The sequence below is a fragment of the Nycticebus coucang genome, chromosome 9, assembly GCF_027406575.1.
Source record: "Nycticebus coucang isolate mNycCou1 chromosome 9, mNycCou1.pri, whole genome shotgun sequence".
Taxonomy (NCBI): domain Eukaryota; kingdom Metazoa; phylum Chordata; class Mammalia; order Primates; family Lorisidae; genus Nycticebus; species Nycticebus coucang.
In genome coordinates, this window is record NC_069788.1 from 112,117,767 (window position 1) to 112,138,751 (window position 20,985).

At 41.2% G+C, this 20,985-nt stretch overlaps 1 protein-coding gene and 1 non-coding gene across 14 annotated transcripts in view; one reads left to right on the forward strand and one right to left on the reverse strand.

The window, feature by feature from the left end:
* Positions 1-20,985, forward strand: part of NUMB (NUMB endocytic adaptor protein) — a 231,516-nt gene that overhangs the window by 77,548 nt on the left and 132,983 nt on the right. The gene's annotated exons all lie outside the window — the stretch shown is intronic.
* LOC128595062 (U6 spliceosomal RNA) lies at positions 16,419-16,525 on the reverse strand. The gene has a single exon (XR_008382751.1). It is a non-coding gene; the product is annotated as a U6 spliceosomal RNA (small nuclear RNA).

Sequence of the window (20,985 nt, forward strand, 5' to 3'; positions counted from 1 at the left end):
GAGGTAGATAAAAAATGGGAGCCAAATATCACACTCTTAAAGAATTTTGAATCCATTAGGAGAAAATGACTAATTTTTAAAAATGACTAATGATTAAATAACTAATTATAGGAAAAAGACAGTGTATTAATTATGGTACTTCTTGAATTCATAGGTGAGAAATGTTCTTTCTGACTTATTTCATGGAATAGGTTTTGGCATTTGAGCTATGTCCTGAAGTTTAGGTAGTAGTCTAAAAAGAGGTCATTCTACAGAGAGTGGTTGGTTAAAGATAAGGAAGGCTGGTAGGTACCTCCTTGTTTATTAGTGGTATGAATGGTTTCTGAATTCTTTTCATTCCTTTTTTAATTTTTTTAAGACTGGACATATATATATATATTTTTTTTAAAAACATTAAAATAGGAAGGGAAGGTGAAGGAGCAAAGGAATAATTTAACTTGAAGGGCAACTTTATTTTAGTTATTGTATTTTTAGTTTAAAATTTGGCTTAGAATTGGTCTTCTTTTTTTTGGCTGATAATTTCCATTTTGATATTTATTTTAAGAGTGTTTATTTGTACATTTTGACAGTAGCTGCTTCAAAGTACTTGTCAGATAATTCCAACATCTGTGTCCAGGTCTTCATTGGTGTGGTCTTTTCCCACAAGTCAAGATTTTTGTGGTTCTTCTTATACCAAGTAATTTTGGTTTGTATCCTAGACATTTTGAGTATTACACAGTAAGATCATGAGTTTTCTCTTTATTCTATGGAGAATGTTCTATTTTTTTTGTGTGTGTGTGTGTGCAGTTTTTGGCCAGGGGCAGGTTTGAATCCGCCACCTCCCGTATATGGTGCTGGCACCCTACTCCTTTGAGCCACAGGCACCTCCCAGAATGTTCTATTTTTATTTTAACCTGCAGGTTGTGGTTTCATGTAAATTCAATTTTCAGACTACTGGCAGTGGTTTTCAGATCTGTCCCACAATTATTCTACCCAATGGTCTGTTTGGAATCTGAGTGGAGGGCTATTTGTCTCAATTTTCAAAGTTTGTATTATGCTAATTAGTATCAAATCCATACCTACACAGGTTGAGGGTGAGCCCAGAGAGAGAGAGAAGGGAAAGAAAGAAAAAGAAGGATTGATTCCCTTCCCTTCGAGCTTTTGCTCCTGGAGGCTTTCCATCCCCAGATTCTCCTGCTGCTATTTCCCCTGCCAGGTATTGACCTGGGGACTGGGATTTGAGAGTATGTTGAGAAAGGAAAATGAAAAGGTACCCAAAAGAATTCCTCCACTTTCTTTCTTTCTTTCTTTCTTTTTTTTTTTTTTTTAAGAGACAGAGTCTCACCTTGTTGCCCTTGGTAGAGTGCTGTGGCATCACAGCTCACAGCAACCTCCAGCTCTTGGGCCTAGGTGATTCTCTTCCCTCAGCCTCTCAAGTAACTGAGACTACAGGCGCCTGCCACAACGCCCAGCTATTTTTTGTTGCAGTTTGACCGGGGCCAGGTTCCACCCTCCACCCTCGGTATATGGGGCCAGCTTCCTACTCACTGAGCCACAGGCGCCGCCTGAATTCCTCCACTTTCAGTTAGCTTGTGGTGTTCCCTTTTCTGGCCTGGAGCCAGAGCTAGAGGATTTTGTTTCTCTTCACCATAGCGCTCACTTTTCGGTTTTTGGTTGTGTTGAGTTCAGGCTAGGGGATAATGAAGGGAGAAAAATGATAAGCTCAGAGCTGGTTTAGTGATACTTGGAATTCTTCTTCTTCTTCTTTTTTTTTTTTTGAGACAAAGTCTCAGGCTATCACCCTGGTTAGAGTGCCATGGCCTTATAGCTCACAGCAGCCTCCAACTGTTGGGCTCAAGTGATCTTCTTGCCTCAGTTTTTCTATTTTTAGTAGAGACAGGGTCTTTGCTTTTGCTCAGGCTAGTCTCGAACTCATGAGCTCAAGCAATCCACCTGCCTCAGCCTACCAGAGTGCTGGGACTATAGGCCACCATGCCCTGCCTATGATACTTGGAATTTTTGTATTCTTCCTGGATCTATTTGTGATATTTATGTTTCAGAACTTCAAATAACTGTTTATGCATTCTGTACCAGTGTTACAGTTTAGGTTTAGGAAAATAAAGTTGCATCTTGGCAACTGAAAATTTTTACAATATTTTGATTTTAACTTTTTATTTTGAAATAACTTTAGATTCATGAAAAATTACGTGGTAGCTCATGCCTGTAGTCCAGCGCTATGGGAGGCCAAGGCGGGTGGATTGCCTGAACTTGTTGAGACCAGTATGAGCAGGAGTAAGCCAGAGTGAAACCCTGTCTCTACCAAAAAAAAAAAAAAGCCAGGTGTTGTGGCAGGCGCCTATAATCCCAGCTACTTGGGAGGCAAAGGGCAAGAGAATCGCTAAAGGAAGAACAGAAAAAAAAAGAAAAACTTCAAACTAAGAGGAGTGAAAGCTGAAATTGAAAGCAAAAATAAATAAAAAATAAAATAAAAAAGAGGACAAAAAATTCTGCCCTTTACCCAGTTACCAAAGCCAGGAAATTAACATTAATGCCAACTTTTTATTATGGAATATTTCTTTTTTTTTTTTTTTTTTTTTGTAGAGACAGAGTCTCACTTTACGGCCCTCGGTAGAGTGCCGTGGCCTCACACAGCTCACAGCAACCTCCAACTCCTGGGCTTAAGCGATTCTCTTGCCTCAGCCTTCCGAGTAGCTGGGACTACAGGCGCCCGCCACAACGCCCGGCTATTTTTTTGGTTGCAGTTTGGCCAGGGCTGGGTCCGAACCCTCCACCCTCGGCATATGGGGCCGGCGCCCTACTCACCGAGCCACAGGTGCTGCCCTATTTTTTTTTTTTTTTAATAGAGACAGAGTCTCATTTTATTGCCCTTGGTAGAGTGCTGTGGCATTATAACTCACAGCCACCTCCAACTCCTGGGCTTAGGTGATTCTCTTGCCTCAGCCTCCCGACAATAGCTGGGACTACAGGTGCCCGCCAGAACTCCTGGCTATTTTTTTGTTGCAATTTTGCCAGGGCCAGGTTCGAACCCGTCACCCTTGGTTTATGGGGCCAGCGCCATACCCACTGAGCCACGGGCATCTCCCATGCCCAGCTATTTTTTAGAGACAGGGTCTCGTTTTGGCTCAGGCTGGTCTCAAACCTGTGAGTTCAGGCAATCCACCTGCCTTGGCCTCCTAAGTGCTGGAATTGTAGGCGTGAGCCACTGTGCCTGGCCTAGTACATTATCTCTTGAAGGCTTGTATTATTCAAGGAGGTGCCCCTTCTCATGATAGATACTCTTGGTGATTAATTTGAAAGTTTGAACTCTTACCATGTGTGCAATTTAGAGCCAGGGAGCTTCCTCAATTCTATATTCTTATCTCTCCTTTTCCTGTCAGTCTTTTCACAGCTCTCTGTGCAGATAGATGATACTCAGTAGAATAGTACTTATCAGGAGACCGTAAATTTGTCAGGCTAATTCAGGACTAGCATTTGACTTTTTTTTTTTTTCTAACTACGACCCTCAGTAGAGTGCTATTGTGTTACAACTCACAGCAACCTCAAACTCTTGGGCTTAAGCGATTCTCTTGCCTCAGCCTCCCAGGTAGTTGGGACTATAGGTGTCCACCACAAACCCAGCTATTTTTTGTTGCAGTTATCATTGTTGTTTAGCTGGCCTGGGCTGGTATTCAAACCCACCAGCCTCGGTGTATGTGGCTGGCGCTGTAACCACTGTGCTATGGGCGCTGAGCCATGACTTTGTTTTTGATTATTAGTCAGGGAATTACTTGCAGCTAAAATTGTGGTAGAATTTCTGATATGGTGATGTATAATGGTTGCATCAAGCTGTAAGCAATTGAAAACCTGACCACAAGGCTTAGACAAAGAGATTTTTTTTTTTTTTTTTGAGACAGAGCCTCAAGCTGTTGCCCTGGGTAGAGTGCTGTGACATCATAGCTCACAGCAACCTCCAATTCCTGGGCTCAAGTGATTCTCCTGCCTCCACCTTCCAAGTAGCTGGGACTATAGGCGCCTGCCACAATGCCCGGCTATTTTTTGGTTGCAGCTGTTATTGTTGTTTGGCAGACTTGGCTGGATTCGAACCCACCAGCTCAGGTGTATGTGACTGGAGCCTTAGCTGCTTGAGCCAGAGATATTTGTTTTTCTTTCTTAAATGAATCTGGAAATAGATAGTTGCTCATTTTGCTCCAGTGGCTCAACATTGCTAGGGCCTGTATCTTTGTAATGTGCGTGGGCTTTTTTTTTTTTTTTTTTAAGGCAGAGTCTCACTCTGTCTCCATGGATAGAGTGCCATGGCATCATCATAGTTCATAGCAACCTCAAACTCTTGGGCTCTAGATATCCTCTTGCCTGAGCCTCCCAAGTAGCTGGGACTGCAGACATTCACCACAATGCCTGGCTAGTTTTCCTATTTTTAGTAGAGACAGGCTCTCGCTCTTGCTCAGGCTGATCTTGAACTCCTGGGCTCAAGCTATCCACCCACCTTAGCCTCCTAAAGTGCTAGGATTATAGGTGTGAGCCACTATGCCCACCCATATACATGGTCTTTATGGTCTCAAGAGAGACGGCAAAAGGACCATGCCAAGCAAAAGCTTTCTTAGAAGTGCTTCCAGTAAGTCACTAATAATGTCTTAGGGACCAAATTGAGTCATATGGTCACCGCTAGGTGTTTTAATCTTTCAGCCTCTATAAAGGAGGAAGGAGGGATTTGGGAATGGCTTTTTAATTAGTTAATACCATCTGTTACAACATATGATTGCATTCATTTAACTTAAAACTTATGTTCATTTTACTTCAGTATAATGTTTAGCACATAGGTGCTTTATAAATTATGTAACAACATTTTACTGGATATTGTGGAGAATAAAAGGATGAAAAATAGCAAAAAAAATTTTTATTTATTTATTTTTTGAGATAGTCTCACTCTGTTGCCCCAGGCTAGGGTGCCTTAGCTTCATACCTCACAGCAACCTCAAAGTCCTAGATTCAAGCCATCCTTTTGCCTCAGCCTCCCATGTAGCTGGGACTACAGGCACCTGCCACAACACCTGGCTGTCTTTTTAGAGATGGGGTCTCACTCTGGCTCAGACTGGTCTCGAACTCTTGAGCTCAAGTAATCCACCTGCCTCAGTTTTCCAAAGTGCTAGGATTATAGGCATGAATCACTGTGCCCTGCCAAACAATTTTAAATTTAGTTGTGAATATAAGCTTTTTGATAATACAAGGTAAAACTTGGCTTGAATTTTGGGATCTTAGGCAAGTTACTGAACTTACAAGCCTCAATTTCCTCATCTGCCATATGGGGTTAATAATATATGACTTTTAGGGTGATTGTGAAGTGTGAAGGAAATACTTTATGTGACATACCTAATACAGTGCCTGTTATATTGGAGGTGCTACCGTGGAAGATATTATCATTGTAATTGGTAGGTGGACATTGTAGTGGGATGGAAGAGTATGTAGGCTTCACAGTAGACAGATTTGATTTGATTCCTAGTTCCACTACACACTTGGTGTGTGGTCTTAGGCAAATCAGTTTTTCTCTGAGATAGTTTATTAATGTAGTGTTTATCTCTCAAGGTTGTTAAAAGGGTTAGAGATTGTATAGGTATAGTGCAGTACTTTATGGTCTTGGTGAAAGGCATGTTCTGCTATTTTAAGTTCTTATTTCTGTATTTTGGCATCTATATAACAGGTAATCAATTATTGAATTCACTCTAGAAATTTATTTGTGATGAGAGGATATTGTTGATAAGTAATGAAATTTTTCATGAATTCAATAAAAATAAAGGCTGGCTGAGGTGGCTGGCACCTGTAATCTTTGCACTCTGGGAGGCTGAGGTGAGTGGATTGCCTGAACTCAAGACCAGCCTGAGCCAGAGTGAGACCTCGTCTCTAAAAAACTAGCCGGGCATTGTGGTGGGCACCTGTAGTCCCAGCTACGAGGGAGGCTGAGGCAGGAGGATCATTTGAGCCCAAGAGGTTGTTTTAAGCTATGATGCTGCAGTACTCTACCAAGGGTGACAAAGTGAGGCTCTGTCTCAATTAAAAAAAAAAAAAATAGCTGCAGAAACTGGACTCGAGATTTGAATTATGAGGTCTCCTTCCATCATGATTTTCTTATCTTTTTTTTTTCTTTTTGATACAATCTCACTTTGTTGCCCTTGGTAGAGTGCTGTGACATCATAGCTCACAGCAGCGTCAAACTCTTGGGTTCAAGTGATCCTTTTTAAAAATGAGTTCTTGTTCTTGCTCAGGCTAAACTTGAATTTGTGTGCTCAAGCAATCTACCTGTATCCACCTCCCAGAATGCTAGGATTATGGGCATGAGACACCCCACCTAGCTTTCTATCATGATTATTAAATTTTTTTTTTTTTTTGAGACAGAGTCTCATTCTGTTACCTTGGGTAGAGTGCTGTGGCATTGTAGCTCACAGCAACCTCAAACTCTTGGGCTTAAGTGATCCTCTTGCCTCAGCCTCTCAGGTACCTGGGAATACAGGCACCCACCACAATGTTGGGCTGTTTTGTTTAGAGACAGCATCTCGCTTTTGCTCAGGTTGGTCTGGGACTCCTGAGCCCAAACAATCAACCCGCCTCAGCCTCCCAGTGTACTGGGATTATAGGTGTGAACCACTGCACTCAGCCTATGATTTTAAAATTTTAAATTTCAGATATTTTATTAATGGTTTCCATTGTACATAAAGGATGTCCTCTAGTGCTTTTACTACCCTGTTTCCTCAAAAATAAGACAGTGTCTTATTTTAAGGTGTGCTCCCAAAGATATGCTAGGTCTTATTTTCGGGGAAGCAGGGTACTAACTTTCCAGATGTGTACTTCTTTTTTTTCTTTTTATAGCTCCTTAATCATTATTGGCACATGTGTACCATTCCTCCTTGTTTTTTGTAAGACTTTAATTTTTTTGAGCAGTTTTATGTTCATAACAAAATTGAGCAGAAAGTACAGAGAATTTCCATATAACCAATACTCCCAGAAACCCACAGCCTTCTCCCACTATCAGCATTCCCTACCAGAATGTTATTACAAGAGATACGAGAAAAACCAAACCAATACAAACTGAATACAACACAGCACCTGGGGTCACCAAAATGTGTGAGGATTTTTCAGCACCAGCAACCTTCAATTCAGGAGATACCAACTGGGTATTCTTTAATTTAACTCAATTTTGACACTGTTTACCTGGAGATAGCATCAGACTCCACAAGTTGAGAAGCTGTCCCTCACTTCAGATGCCAGTTGCAAGCCCTAGATTGTGGCCTGTTCTTCTGACTCACCAGCTACAAACCAGGGTTCCCACGACTCCCTCCGTGGGTTCAATTAATTTGTTGGAGTGGCTCACAGAACTAAGAGAGACACTTCACTTATATTTACCAGTTTATTATAAAGGATATTACAAAAGATACAAATGAACAGCCAGATGGCAGAAATGCATAGGGCATGGCATATGGGAAGGGGCATGGAGCTTCCATGCTTTCTCTAGGTGCACTACCTTCTAGGAACCTCTATGTGTTCATCTATCTGGACGCTTTTCCAATCCTGTCCTTTTGTTTTTTTTTTATAGAAGCCTCATTACATAGGCATGATTGATTAAATCTTTGGCCGTTGGAAGTCAGCTAACCCTTAGCTCCTCTCTCCTCCCTGGGGATGAAAGTCCCAACCCTCCAATCATGCCTTAGTCTTGACTAAGCCCCTACTCTGAAGCTATCTTAAGTATCTCCAGCCACCAGTTATCTTATTAGTATATAAAAGGCACTCTTACCTCTGTGTGTGTCAGGAAAGGAGAAGTCCAAATAAATGTGTATTGCATAACATCACAGGTATGTTTGTTACAAATTGATGAACCTACATTGACACATCATTATCACCCAAAGTCCATAGTTCACATTAGGGTTCACTCTTTTTTTTGAGAGAGTCTCACTATGTCACCTTTGGTAGAGTGCCATGGCGTCACAGCTCACAGCAACCTCAAACTCTTGGGCTTAAGCGATTCTCTTGCTTCAGCCTCCCAAGTAGCTGGCTGGGACTATAGGCGCCCGCCACAAGGCCTGGCTGTTTTTTGGTTGTAGTCGTCATTGTTTGGCAGACCCGGGCTGGGTTTAGAACTGCCAGCTCTGGGGTATATGGCTGGCGCTCTAGCTGCTGAGCTACAGTCACCAAGCCAAGGGTTCACTCTTGATGTTGTACATTCAGTTGATTTTGACAAATGTATAATGACCTGCATCATTGTATCATGCAGAGTAGTTTAACTACCTAAAAATCCTCTGTGCTCTGCCTGTTTATCCTTCTCTCCTAACCCCTGGCTACCATTGATCCCTTTACCATCTCCATAGTTTTGCCTTTTCCAAAATGTTGTATAGCTGGAATCATACAGTATGTAGCCTTTTCAAAATTGGCTTCTTTCACTTAGTAACATGCATTTAAAAGTCCTTCATGTCTTTTCATGATTTGATAGCTCATTTATTTTAAACTTCAAATAATTCATTGTCTGGATGTAGCACAGTTTATTCACCTACTGAAGGGCATCTTGATTGCTTTCTGAATTTAGCTGCTGTAAACATCCGTGTTTAGGTTTTTCTGCCATTGCCCTATTATTAATTTTTCTTCTCTCCCATATATCCCCAATCTAGTACATTTTAATATACAGTCTTCCCTTTGTATCTCTAGGGAATTCATTCCAGGAACTCCTAGAATATCCTGTAGATACCAAAATTCTCAGATGCTCAAGGCCCTGATATAAAGTGGTGTGCTGTTTGCATATAACCTACACATATCCTCCCATATTTTAAAAATCATCTGTAGGGGCTGGGTGCTTGGAGGTAAGTGATTAGAGCTCTGGCCTTATACACCAGGGGTAGCAGGTTTGAACCTGGCCTGCTTAACAACAACAACAAATAAAATAAAATGAAATAAAATCATTTCTAGGTTACTTATAATACTCAGTACAATGTAAATAATTGTTATACTGTATTGGTCAGGGAATAATGTCAAGAAAAAAGGTCTGTGCATGTTCAGTACAGAAGCAAGGTATTTTTTTTTACCTGTAATATTTTTAATGCAAGATTGGGTGAATGCATAAGGCAAACTGTATTTAATATGTTTAATATAGGTATGTATCTATTATTGAAATATATTCATATTGTTTTGTGTATGTGTGTTATTAATCTGTATAATAGCATTGTGCTCTGAATTTCACTTATTTTTTTGTTTGTTTGTTTTGTTTTGAGACAGAGTCTTACTTTGTTGCCCTTGGTAGAGTGCTGTGCCGTCACAGCTCACAGCAACCTCAAATTCTTGGACTCAAGTCATTCTCTTGTCTTAGCTTCCTGAGTATCTGGGACTTCAGGCGCCCACCACAATGCCCGGCTATTTTTAGAGATGGGATCTCGCTCTTGCTCAGGCTGGTGTTGAACCTGTGAGCTCAGGCAATCCATCCTCCTCAGCCTCCCAGAGTGCTAGGATTACAGGCATAAGCCACCTTGCCCAGCCTACTTATTCTTTTTTGATCAATACTGTCCAAGATTTAAACATACTGTATTTGGGTATCTAGTTTACAACGGATTGTTGTATAACGTTCCATTGTTTATACATGTCCACATCTTATGCATTTTTCTAATAATCAATATTTAGGTATACTTATAAGAATGTTCATAAATATTCTTTTTTTTTTTTTTTTTTTTTTTTGCAGTTTTTGGCCAGGGCTGGGTTTGAACCCACCACCTCCGGTATATGGGGTCAACAGCCCACTCCTTTGAGCCACAGGTGCCGCCCCACAAATATTCTTATATGTATATCCTCTGTTGACTTGTGCAAAGGTTTCTCTGTGGTATATATTGAGGAAGGAAATTGCTGACTTGATCCATACATGCACTTAATTGCATTAAATATTGTCAGACTGTTTTCCTGAATGACTTACCAGTTTATGCTCCTAACAGTGTATTAGGGTTCCAGTTTTCTTAAATACTCACCACTAGTTGATCTTATTTATCTATTTATAGCAAGATGCAGGTTCTCTTAGGCTAGTTTCCACTCAGATTCTAGGGCAGCTGCTACTGCTTCATTTTATAAAAAGACATCTAGCCATTAATGACAATTAAGGTTATGGGGGGCAAGCAGAAAGAGGGAAGGAGGGAGGGGGGTGGGGCCTTGGTGTGTGTCACACTTTATGGGGGCAAGACATGATTGCAAGAGGGACTTTACCTAACAATTGCAATCAGTGTAACCTGGCTTATTGTACCCTCAATAAATCCCCAACAATAAAAAAAAAAAAAAGACATCTAGCCCTAATATCTTTTTATAAAATAATATAAAACACCCCTTAGGCCTAGTGTTCAAAGATTTCTCAGTTGGACTTGATATCTTCCTTTTTTTTCCACTTTGACAAGGCCAGGTTAGTATAGAACAGCAGTTCTCAAACTGTGGGTTGCAACACACAGGAACTGTATTAAAGGGCCTTGGCATTAGGCAGATTGAGAACCATTGGCATAGAAGGATGGTGAAAGAGTGGACTTAATCTTATGTTAAACTATCAGCGTCCTCTTTAGAAGGACTGCTAAACTACCCCGTTTCCCCGAAAATAAGACATCCTCCGAAAATAAGACCTACTTACAGGAAAGATAAGACGTCCCCTGAAAATAAGACCTAGCACATCTTTGGGAGCACACCTTAAAATAAGGGAAACAGGGTATCTGTAAATAAATTGTTAACTTCATTTTGCTTTTTAAAATTTTAATACCTTTTTATTGTAAAAGTAAGACTGTTCGGCTTGGCGCTTATAGCTCAGCTGCTAGGGCGCCAGCCACATACACCAGAGATGGTGGGTTTGAATCCAGCCTGGGACTGCCAAACAATAATGACAACTACAACCAAAAAATAAAAAAAATAGCCAGGCTTTGTGGTGATTGTTTTACACCATTTGATTTTTCCCCTGGCGCTTTGTCGAGGACCCGTACAGTGCTATCGCCTGAGAAACTGGGGACCTGTTTGGTGTGGTGAGGCTAAGTGGTTCTGTCTTATTTTCAGCTGGTCTCTGTTCGACCCTAGTGAAACAGTTACTCTGAGTTGAAGTCTCAGCTATGGAGAAATACCAGCAATTAAGTCACCCCACCCCCCACAGGCAACAATTGGAAAAGGAAAATCAAACCTTCCTACAACCACACACCCAAGGCACTACCTGAATAGTACTCGGGCGATTGGCTCAGTTCAGAAGGTCCAAATCAATTGTCTCAGTCAGCACCTGTCTCAGGTGGGAGAGTTTAAAAGGTCTCTGGCAACTGGATCTCAGGGGTCTGGTGACTACTCTGATATGGCTTGCTCCAGTGCTCCGTGGAGTCAGGAGGACCCACTCAGCAAATAGATCAGTCTGGGAAGGTTGATGCCTCCTTCCCCACCTTGCACCTCTGTCACACCCAGTCACTGATAGTCAGCAGGGCTTCGACCCAGTTGCCTGTAGTGAACAGATACTCCAGGGGTTTGCATCTGCCTGAATCACAAGGAAATCTATTTCTGCTCTGCCAGGCCGCTGCACTCTGACTCTATCTAGCAGGGGGAGGTGCAGCCTGACAACCTCAGGTGCTTGATGGAGGCTGGGGGGTGTTCACTCAGTTCCAGCCCCGCCCCTGATTGATGTTACTAACAGAACAGAACAACTTTGCGGGAATTTGTTTCTGTCCCTGCTAAATTCCCCTGCAGAAGGGAAGCTGTTTTGAGTTCCCAGAGCCTGTGCCTCAGGCCCTGTCTATGCTACTGCAGGTTTGTATTCGGTTACCTGTCAGTTCTAGCCTCCTGTCTTCCTTTGTCTATAGGCCGATGATCCCCTGAGGGCTGAGTGCGTCTTAGGCTCAGTAAAGTGGTCCTCTTGGTCAGCCCCGCCCTGGGAACTTCCCGGCTCTGTGCGTGCGTTTCTAGTCCCCGTGCTCCACTCAGGCCAGTACTGTCTCAGGCAGATCCTTACTCACGGGGCCTGCGTTTCCATCCCAGATCTGTTCCAAGGTGGTTGTCACCTGAGTAGATGCCTGGCCTCCTCTGTTTGCCCAGGGAGACAGGGGGTATGGCTTCAGAATATCCGGGAGTGAGCCCTATTGTTGCTAAAAGATGGCTGCTGCTCTGCGCTTTGGTGCACCGCCGCTCCTGTGTGGTTCCCTCTCAGCCGACCGTCCTCTCCTCACTCCCATGCCCCAGAGTCGGCACTGACCAGCTGCAGTTTAGGCCCTGTCCACACCCCTTGAGAAATCACCCAAGAATCTGGACTCCTGAGGGACAGGCCTCCAGACCTTAGAGTGAGAGTGGAGGGGAGTGCTGGGAGCTCAGCATTGCAGGTAGAGAATATATACAGTTTTATGCCTGGCAAGAGAACACCTTGGCACCCTAGTAGGAGAGGTAGGTCCAGTTTTTAGAGGGTCTCTCCCGTGGAGTGTAGTGGGAGGACCTTTGAACTCTGCTTGTTTGTTTGTGGGACACTCCGAGCTGTTCTCATGGGGGAGGGGACTCCCGTCGGCTTGGTGATGGATTTTGTACCTTTTGTTTGTATCCTTGGGGTCGCAGCTCGCCTCAGTGGGGTTGATGTGCGTTCTTCAACCTTCTCTCTTGGTGCAGCTCTAATCCACCAGGTTACTTGCTAAATTTCTGTCCTTTAACTCTCCTTCTGGACGGGAGCCTCTGTGGAAAGCTGGCTTCAGTCAGCCATCTTGTCTCCGCCCTCCCCCCGCCCCCCTTATTATACACTTTTTAAGATTAAAGTGCAATTGCAAACACTAAAACTGGCCCTTATTTTAACCTTTATTAACTTTTTTACTAGAATGAGTGCTTTGGACTTTTTGATGGCTTTAGTAGAGTCTGCCAAATTGCCAAGGTTCCAGGTTTATATATAGCCTTAGAAATCATTTAATTAAGCATTCCATAGTTTTGTTCTTATTGCTATCTCCAAAGGTTATGTTCTTTACCTGAATAATTAATTTTTAGAGTTATTACTCTGAAAGAAAGGGTGAACATTACAGTAGAAATGATAATCTTGTTTTTTATTTTTTGAGACAGAGTCTCACTTTGTTGCCCTGGGTAGAGTACAATGGCATCATAGGTCACAGCAACTTCAAACTCTTAGGCTCAAACATTCCACTTGCCTCAGTTTTTTTTCATTTTTAGTAGAGACAGGGTGTCCCTCATGCTCAGGCTGGTCTCAAACTTGTGAGCTCAAGCGATCTACCTGCCTTGGCCTCCCAGAGTGCTAGGATCACAGGTCTGAGTCACGGCACCCAGCATTATTGTTATTTATTTATTTATTTATTTATTGAGGTAGGGTCTTGCTCTGTTGCCTAGGATGGGGTCCAGTCATGTGATCATAGCTTACTACAGCTTTGGACTCACTGGGTCAAATGATCCTCTTGCCTTAGCCTCTTGAGTAGCCAGGACTGTGGATGCTCTACACCTTACCCAGCAATTTCTCCTGTTTTTTTGTTTGTTTTAGTTGTTTCTAGCTGGTCTCAAACTCCAGAGGTCAAGCAATCCTCTTCCCTTGGCCTCTCAAAGTGTTGCCATTACAGCATGAGCCACCACGCCCAGCCTTACTTTATTTTTTTATGTCTCATCTGACCTTCCACTACATCGTGGTAGGTTGAATAACTGCCTACCCTTAGTCAAGTCACCCAATTTCTCTGTGCCTTAGTTCTCTTATTGGCAAAATTTGGCTGTTGGTAACTATCTTAGATTATTAGCAAGATTAAATACAATATGATATGTAATGTATATAGCACAGTTTACATAGGCACTTAATAATTCAAAGATTCCTTTCAAGTTCTCAGCTTCTCATCTTAATGTAAGTGTTCTGCATAGGTCTCTCCTTACACCTTTTTTGGGTTTTCTTTCAGAATTAGACATTAGCAGTGACTCCTCTTCCCAGAGAAATGCAGATCTTTTAAATTTTACCTACAGTTTTGGAACTTCGTCAACACCCCCCACACACACCTTATATAAGACAGATTTATTTTTTTATTTTTTAGACAGAGTCGCACTGTGTTGCCCTCAGTAAAGTGCTGTGCCGTCACAGCTCACAGCAACCTCAAACTCTTGGGCTAGAGTGATTCTCTTGCCTCAGCCTCCCAAGTAGCTGGGACTACAAGCACCTGCCACAACACCTGGCTATTTTTTTGTTGCAGTTGTTGTTTAGCAGGCCTGGGCCAGGTTTGAACCCATCAGCCTTGATGTATGTGACTGGCGCCCTAACCACTGAGCTATGGGTGCCAAGCCTGTAATAGAGATTTAATCAGTGAGTGGAGGAGTAAATTGCATGACACTTGTATTATATAGTACAAATAATTAGGTAACACTGTGGCTAGACTTAGAGATTGTGCTCATTGTGAACTACAGCTAATAGTGTTAAATCAGGTTAGATATTATCTATTTACCAAAGTAGCCACTGAAACTTACTTGTAAGCTTATGAAAAAGGCTTCAGTCACAATTCTATCCATAAAGTCAATTTCCAAGAAACCCCCATATATGGTAGCTTCTTTCACACTGCAGGCTACAGCCAAACTGTCATCTTATCTAAAAATTTGCTATTTCTCTTTCAAGTATTGTCATGGACAAATGGCAGTGGGTTCTCAACCTTCCTAAATGCCTCCTAATGCCATGACCCTTTATTACAGTTCCTCATGTTGTGGTGACCCCACCCATAAAATTATTTTCGTTGCTACTTCGTAACTGTAATTTTGCTAGTTATGAATCGTAATGTAAATATCTGATATGCAGGATGTATTTTCATTATTACAAAGGGGTCCGACCCACAGGTTGAGAAGCACTGTATTAGAGCCTTCTCATCTTTTCTACCCATTCTGCTCTCCACTGTTTTAGTTAGGACTCTTAGAGTTGCAGGGGACAGAAATCTAGTTAAAGAGGGCAAAAGATGGCTCACATGATTGGATAATCCAGTTAGTCATTTGATTTAGCATAAGGAGCTCAAATGACTTTCAAGGGCTCTCACTTTGATCTCTTATTTCTCAGCTCTGTTTTTCTTTGCCTCTTGGCCTTCTCCTAGGATTAGTGGCTTTCTGCATGAAGTCAGGGAAGATGGCTGTAAGCTATTCACATTGGTTTTATAGTTACTATCCTACAGGAAGCAAGGTAGTATTTCCCCATAGTGTTGGGAAAAATTCCTAGGGAAGACTTTGGACTTAGTTGGGTCATTTAGTTAATGTTTTCTGTACCTAGTGTTCATATATACACAGAATAAGGTAGGAGTAGTTCCTCAATAGACTTGGTAAACAAAGCTACAACATGCTTCCAGGATTATTTTGTAATAAAGTATAATTCTTGGGTAGAACCTTGGCATTCTCCTCTTGGCAATAGTACCCCTTTAATCTCTTAGGACATTAGATTACAAAAAACTGCACCAACCCCTCTCACCCTCTTCCCATTTTGTTACTACTTGATTGCTGAATAGCCAATATAAATTTTTTTTTTGTTATTGTTGGGGATTCATTGAGGGTACAATAAACCAGATTACACTGATTACATTTGTTAGGCAAAGTCCCTCTTGCAATCATGTCTTGCCCCCAAAAGTTGTGGCACACACCAAGGCCCCACTCCCTCCCTCCTTCCTTCTCTCTGCTCTTCCTTTCTCCACCCTCCCTCCTTCCTTCTCTCTCTGCTTTCCCCTTCCTCCACCCCCACCGTGACCTTAATTGTCATTAATTGTCCTCATATCAAAATTGAGTACATAGGATTCATGCTTCTCCATTCTTGTGATGCTTTACTAAGAATAATGTCTTTCACTTCCATCCAAATTAATACAAAGGATGTAAAGTCTCAATTTTTTTAAATGGCTGAATAGTATTCCATGGTGTACATATATCACAGCTTGTTAATCCATTCCTGGGTTGGTAGGCATTTAGGCTGTTTCCACATTTTGGCGATTGTAAATTGAGCTGCAATAAACAGTCTAGTGCAAGTGTCCTTATGATAAAAGGATTTTTTTCCTTCTGGGTAGATGCCCAGTAATGGGATTGCAGGATCAAATGGGAGGTGTAGCTTGAGTTCTTTGAGGGTTCTCCATACTTTGTTCCAAAAAGGTTGTATTAGTTTGCAGTCCCACCAGCAGTGTAAAAGTGTTCCCTTCTCTCCACATCTACACCAGCATCTGCAGTTTTGAGATTTTGGGATGTGGGCCATTCTCACTGGGGTTAGACGGTGTCTCAGGGTAGTTTTGATTTGCATTTCTCTAATAGATAGGGATGATGAACATTTTTTCATGTTTGTTAGCCATTTGTTTGTCTTCTTTAGAGAAGGTTCTATTCATGTCTCTTGCCCATTGATATATGGGATTGTTGGCTTTTTTCATGTGGATTAATTTGAGTTCTCTATAGATCCTAGTTATCAAGCTTTTGTCTGATTTTTTTGTCAGTTTTTTTTTAATATGGAACACTTCATGAATTTGTGTGTCTTTCTTGCGCAAGGGCCATGCTAATCTTCTCTGTATCATTCTGATTTTAGTATATGTGCTGCTGAAGCGAGCACTATAAATGGTTTTCAAAGTGTGCACATCTAGGAATTTGTTAATAATGCAAATACTGGAACTTCATCCCAGACTTATTATGTTAGAAACCTTGGGGATGAGGCCCTGCAATCTGCATTAACAAGCCCTCCAGGTAGTTTTTATGTAGAACCACTGACCTAGATCATGGATGCTAAGCTGGCTGACATAAGAAGAGGAAAGGAATCTTCACCATTGCAGTTACTCATGGTTTTATTACCTGCCCTGACAAGCAGAGATTTTTTTTAAAAAAATTAAGCCAGGTCATATGAGGTGGCTCATGCTTGTAATCCTAGCAATCTGGGAAGCCAAGACAAGTAGATTGCCGGAGCTCAGGAGTTCAAGACCAGCCTGAGCAAGAGCGAGACCCCATCTTAATAAAAACAGAAAAACTAGCTGAGTGTTGTGGAAGCTAGTCCCGGCTACTTGGGAGGCTGAGGCAGGAGGATTGTTTGAGTCCAAGAGTTTGAGGTTGCTGTGAGCTATAATGTCATAACACTCTACCCAGCGCAGTGAGACTCTGTCTCAAAAAACAAAAAAAAAGAAATTAAGGCAGATACCATGGTGCACACCTGTAATCTCAGCTACTCAGGCTAAGAGGGAAGGCCTGCTTGAGTGTAGGAGTTTGGTACCAGCCTGGGGCAACATAGTGAGACCCCTATCTCAAAAAAAAAAAAAAAAAAAATTTCTGCAAGATTATTGTCAAAACAGTTAATTTGAAGTATTTTAGTTCTCTTTAGGGAGATGTGTTTCTCCAATTAAAAAATAATTTGTTTTTTTCTTTTAATGATGCACTGTCATCAGAAAAAAATGAAAGCAAAGTAAGATTTTTGAATCCCATTTATATGCCAGTCTGACTAAATATGTTTTTACATGTTGGTTTAATTCCTCACAAAATCATACGAAATAGGTCATGATTTTGTATCCCCATTGTTGTTTAGAAGAAAACCACGACTGAGAGAGATTTAAAAAGTTGCCCCTGGCAGGTGTTCTAGTAAGCAGAAAAGTAGTTTGAATGTATATATTCAATAAGTATTATATTGAGAGGACCTTCTTTCTATGTGCTGCTGGAACTTGTATTAAGTATCAAGAGTACAAAAACTTAAGTCCTAATTTTTGTCCTTAAGAAACTCAGTTTTAAAAAGAAGATAGACAGTAGGATAATGACTCCTATAACAAAGATATCTAAAAAGTGATTTGGGAAAGAGTGGAGGGAGCATCTGACTTTACTTTAGAGGAAAACTTCAAAGAAGGATTGGACCTTTGATGTTTGAGTAGATGGCATTAAAAATTCCTTTGATAAACATAAAAATCTCATTTTACTTTCATGCTTCATAAAATTTTAAGATAAATTAATTACTGTTTCTAAGAGCAAATCAAAGCAATGATAACTTTGGAATGTATTTCCAAACTACATTTGCCCTCTTTTCCTATATTCTAATATTCTCTTGAAGGAGGAGCTTGTCTTAGCACTTCATAATTGTAAAAGCTACATTGTATGCCATGGTTTAGATGTATCATCATCTATCAAACTAGTCCTCACGTTTTGATATTTAAAGTTATAATTTTTATTATTATAAATGGGACTGTATCACACATTCTTTTATATTCACTTTTGTGTACTTGTGTTATATACCCTTAGTATATCTCCTAGAAATAGAATGGTTAGATCAGATTTCTATTATGAATTTATATTTCTTCTGTCATTGTCTTCACCTCCCACTTTTAAAAAAATGCTCTTTATGTGTTGTATTTTCATAACATGTGTTATGTTGTAGGGATTTTTTGGTATATACATTTTGTTTTTCAGTTTTGTTAAATGAGTAAATAAAATATAGGTTAAATTTTTGGTGGTCTTTTGACACGTAAACCTATAGAGTTAAGATGATATCCATAACCCATATGTGCTTGATAGTGTGGTTTAAGATAATGCCCTGAAGAGGAAAGAAAGCCAGTAGAAACAAGGAGATATACATTATGGTCCCATTTTATTTTTAATTTTTTTTGTAGAGATAGAGTCTCACTTTATGGTCCTCGGTAGAGTGCCGTGGCCTCACACAGCTCACAGCAACCTCCAACTCCTGGGCTTAAGCAATTCTCTTGCCTCAGCCTCCCGAGTAGCTGGGACTACAGGCGCCCGCCACAACGCCCGGCTATTTTTTGGTTGCAGTTTGGCCGGGACCGGGTTCGAACCCGCCACCCTCGGTATATGGGGCCGGCGCCCTACCTACTGAGCCACAGGCGCTGCCCTATGGTCCCGTTTTAAACAGTGACTAATTACACAAGCTAAAAGTCATTTTCTATTTATTTGTTTATTTAAACAGGGTCTTGCACTGTTACCTGCCTGGGGGACAGTGGCATGATCATAGCTCACTATAACCTCAAATTGCTGGCTTAAGTAATCTTCTGGTTCAGCCTTCCAAGTAGCTGGAACTACAGGCACACTCCACCATACCTGGCTAATTAAAAATAAGAAATGGAGTCTTGCTCCGTTGCCCAGGCTGGTCTTGAACTCTGGCTGCATGGAATCCTCCTGCTTCGGCCTCTCAAAGTACTGAGATTACAGCATGAGCCACTGTGCCCAGCCTGAAGTTATTTTCTTCATGTGTAGTCATTTTCTTCATGTATATTTCTTTGTGAACATGGGAATAGTAGTTAACTAAGTTTTTGTCTACCTGTAAAGTGAAAAAGTATGTAGTATGTATAAATCAGAGGCCAGAGACATTATTTGACATATTCAATATCATATAGTTTGAAAGTGGCAATCAGGTTTTTAGCACAGATCTTCTGATGCCAAGTCCAATATTCAATCCCCTATATAGTAGCCTTATTGGAGATATGGAACAGAGCAAGAGAACTATAGAACAAAAGAATATGCGCAATATAAAGTGGCCTGTTAGTATTTGCCATGATATTGTGATCTTTTTTTTTTAAACATGCCTTTGAATTCTCCCCTCCCAAATAAGTTAATAGGAAAAATTATAGGATTTTAAAAATCAACAAAGGAAGAATGGATTCTGAGAGAAAAAATAGGAGAATATTGGTAATGAAAGAGAAAATGCTAGAAATGGTAGCAGATAGCTAGAATAACGTTGTGTTCCTAGATGATATTGGGGTATAGGAAGAGAAAAGCAGAAATGGAATATTAGAGAAGAGAAATATTGTTAGTTCAGTGGCTAGTTAGCTTTAAGAAGGTAGAGAACTCTCTTAAAGTGATTATTCTCAAGGATGGAGTTCATTTTGGAGACCTTCCAATGCATATATTTGAGGCTGTTCTCTTTCTTTCTCTCTCTCTCTCTTTTTTTTTTTTTTTTGACAGAGCCTCAAGCTGTTGCCCTGGGTAGAGTGCTGTGGATCACAGTTCACAGCATCCTCCAACTCCTGGGCTCAAGTGATTTTCCTGCCTCTGCCTCCCGACTAGCTGGGACTACAGGTGCCCGCCACAATGCCCGGCTATGTTTTGGTTGTAGCTGTCAGTGTTGTTTGGCAGGCCTGGGCTGGATTCCAACCTGCCAGCCAGGTATAGTGGCTGACACCTTAGCTGCTTGAGCCACAGGCATCAAGCCTGAGGCTGTTCTCTTAATGAACTATTTATCGTTAGCTTACTTACTCCCTAATGATTCCAGAGTTCACACATGTGTGTTTACTAGTCATATAGGGACTTTGCAGACTAAAACTAAATTCTGGGACCTGAGTTAGAATTGAACTAATGGGTAGAAGGTATATAGGTCATGTAGCAAATTAGCTATTATGTTTAAGTGCTTTATGCATTAATGAAAAAAAACCTTTCCTATTTTGTAGTGGTTTTCTTGGTCTTAAAGTGATCTCTTTCTATCTTAGATTTTTACTATATTCAGCTGACTTTGTGATCATTTTGTCAAAGAGTAAACACATTAAAAAATAGAGTATAGGGCGGTGCCTGTGGCTCAATGAGTAGGGCACCAGCTCCATATACCAAGGTTGGTGGGTTCAAACCTGGCCCCGGCCAAAACTGCAAAACAAAAAAATAGCTGGGCATTGTGGTGGGCACCTGTAGTCCCAGCTACCCAGGAGGCTGAGGTAAGAGAATCGCCTAAGCCCAGGAGTTGGAGGTTGCTGTGATGCCACAGCACTCTACTGAGGGCAACAAAGTGAGACTCTGTCTCTACAAAAAAAAACATATAGATATATATACACACACACACACAGTATAATAAGATTTGGAACTTGTTAATTGGTTGGTCAAAATGATGAGAATTTTTTCTATATAACAGAATTTTTTTTTTTTTTTTGTAGAGACAGAGTCTCACTGTACTGCCCTCGGGTAGAGTGCCGTGGCGTCACACGGCTCACAGCAACCTCTAACTCTTGGGCTTACGCGATTCTCTTGCCTCAGCCTCCCAAGCAGCTGGACTACAGGCGCCCGCCACAACACCCGGCTATTTTTTTTTTTTGTTGCAGTTTG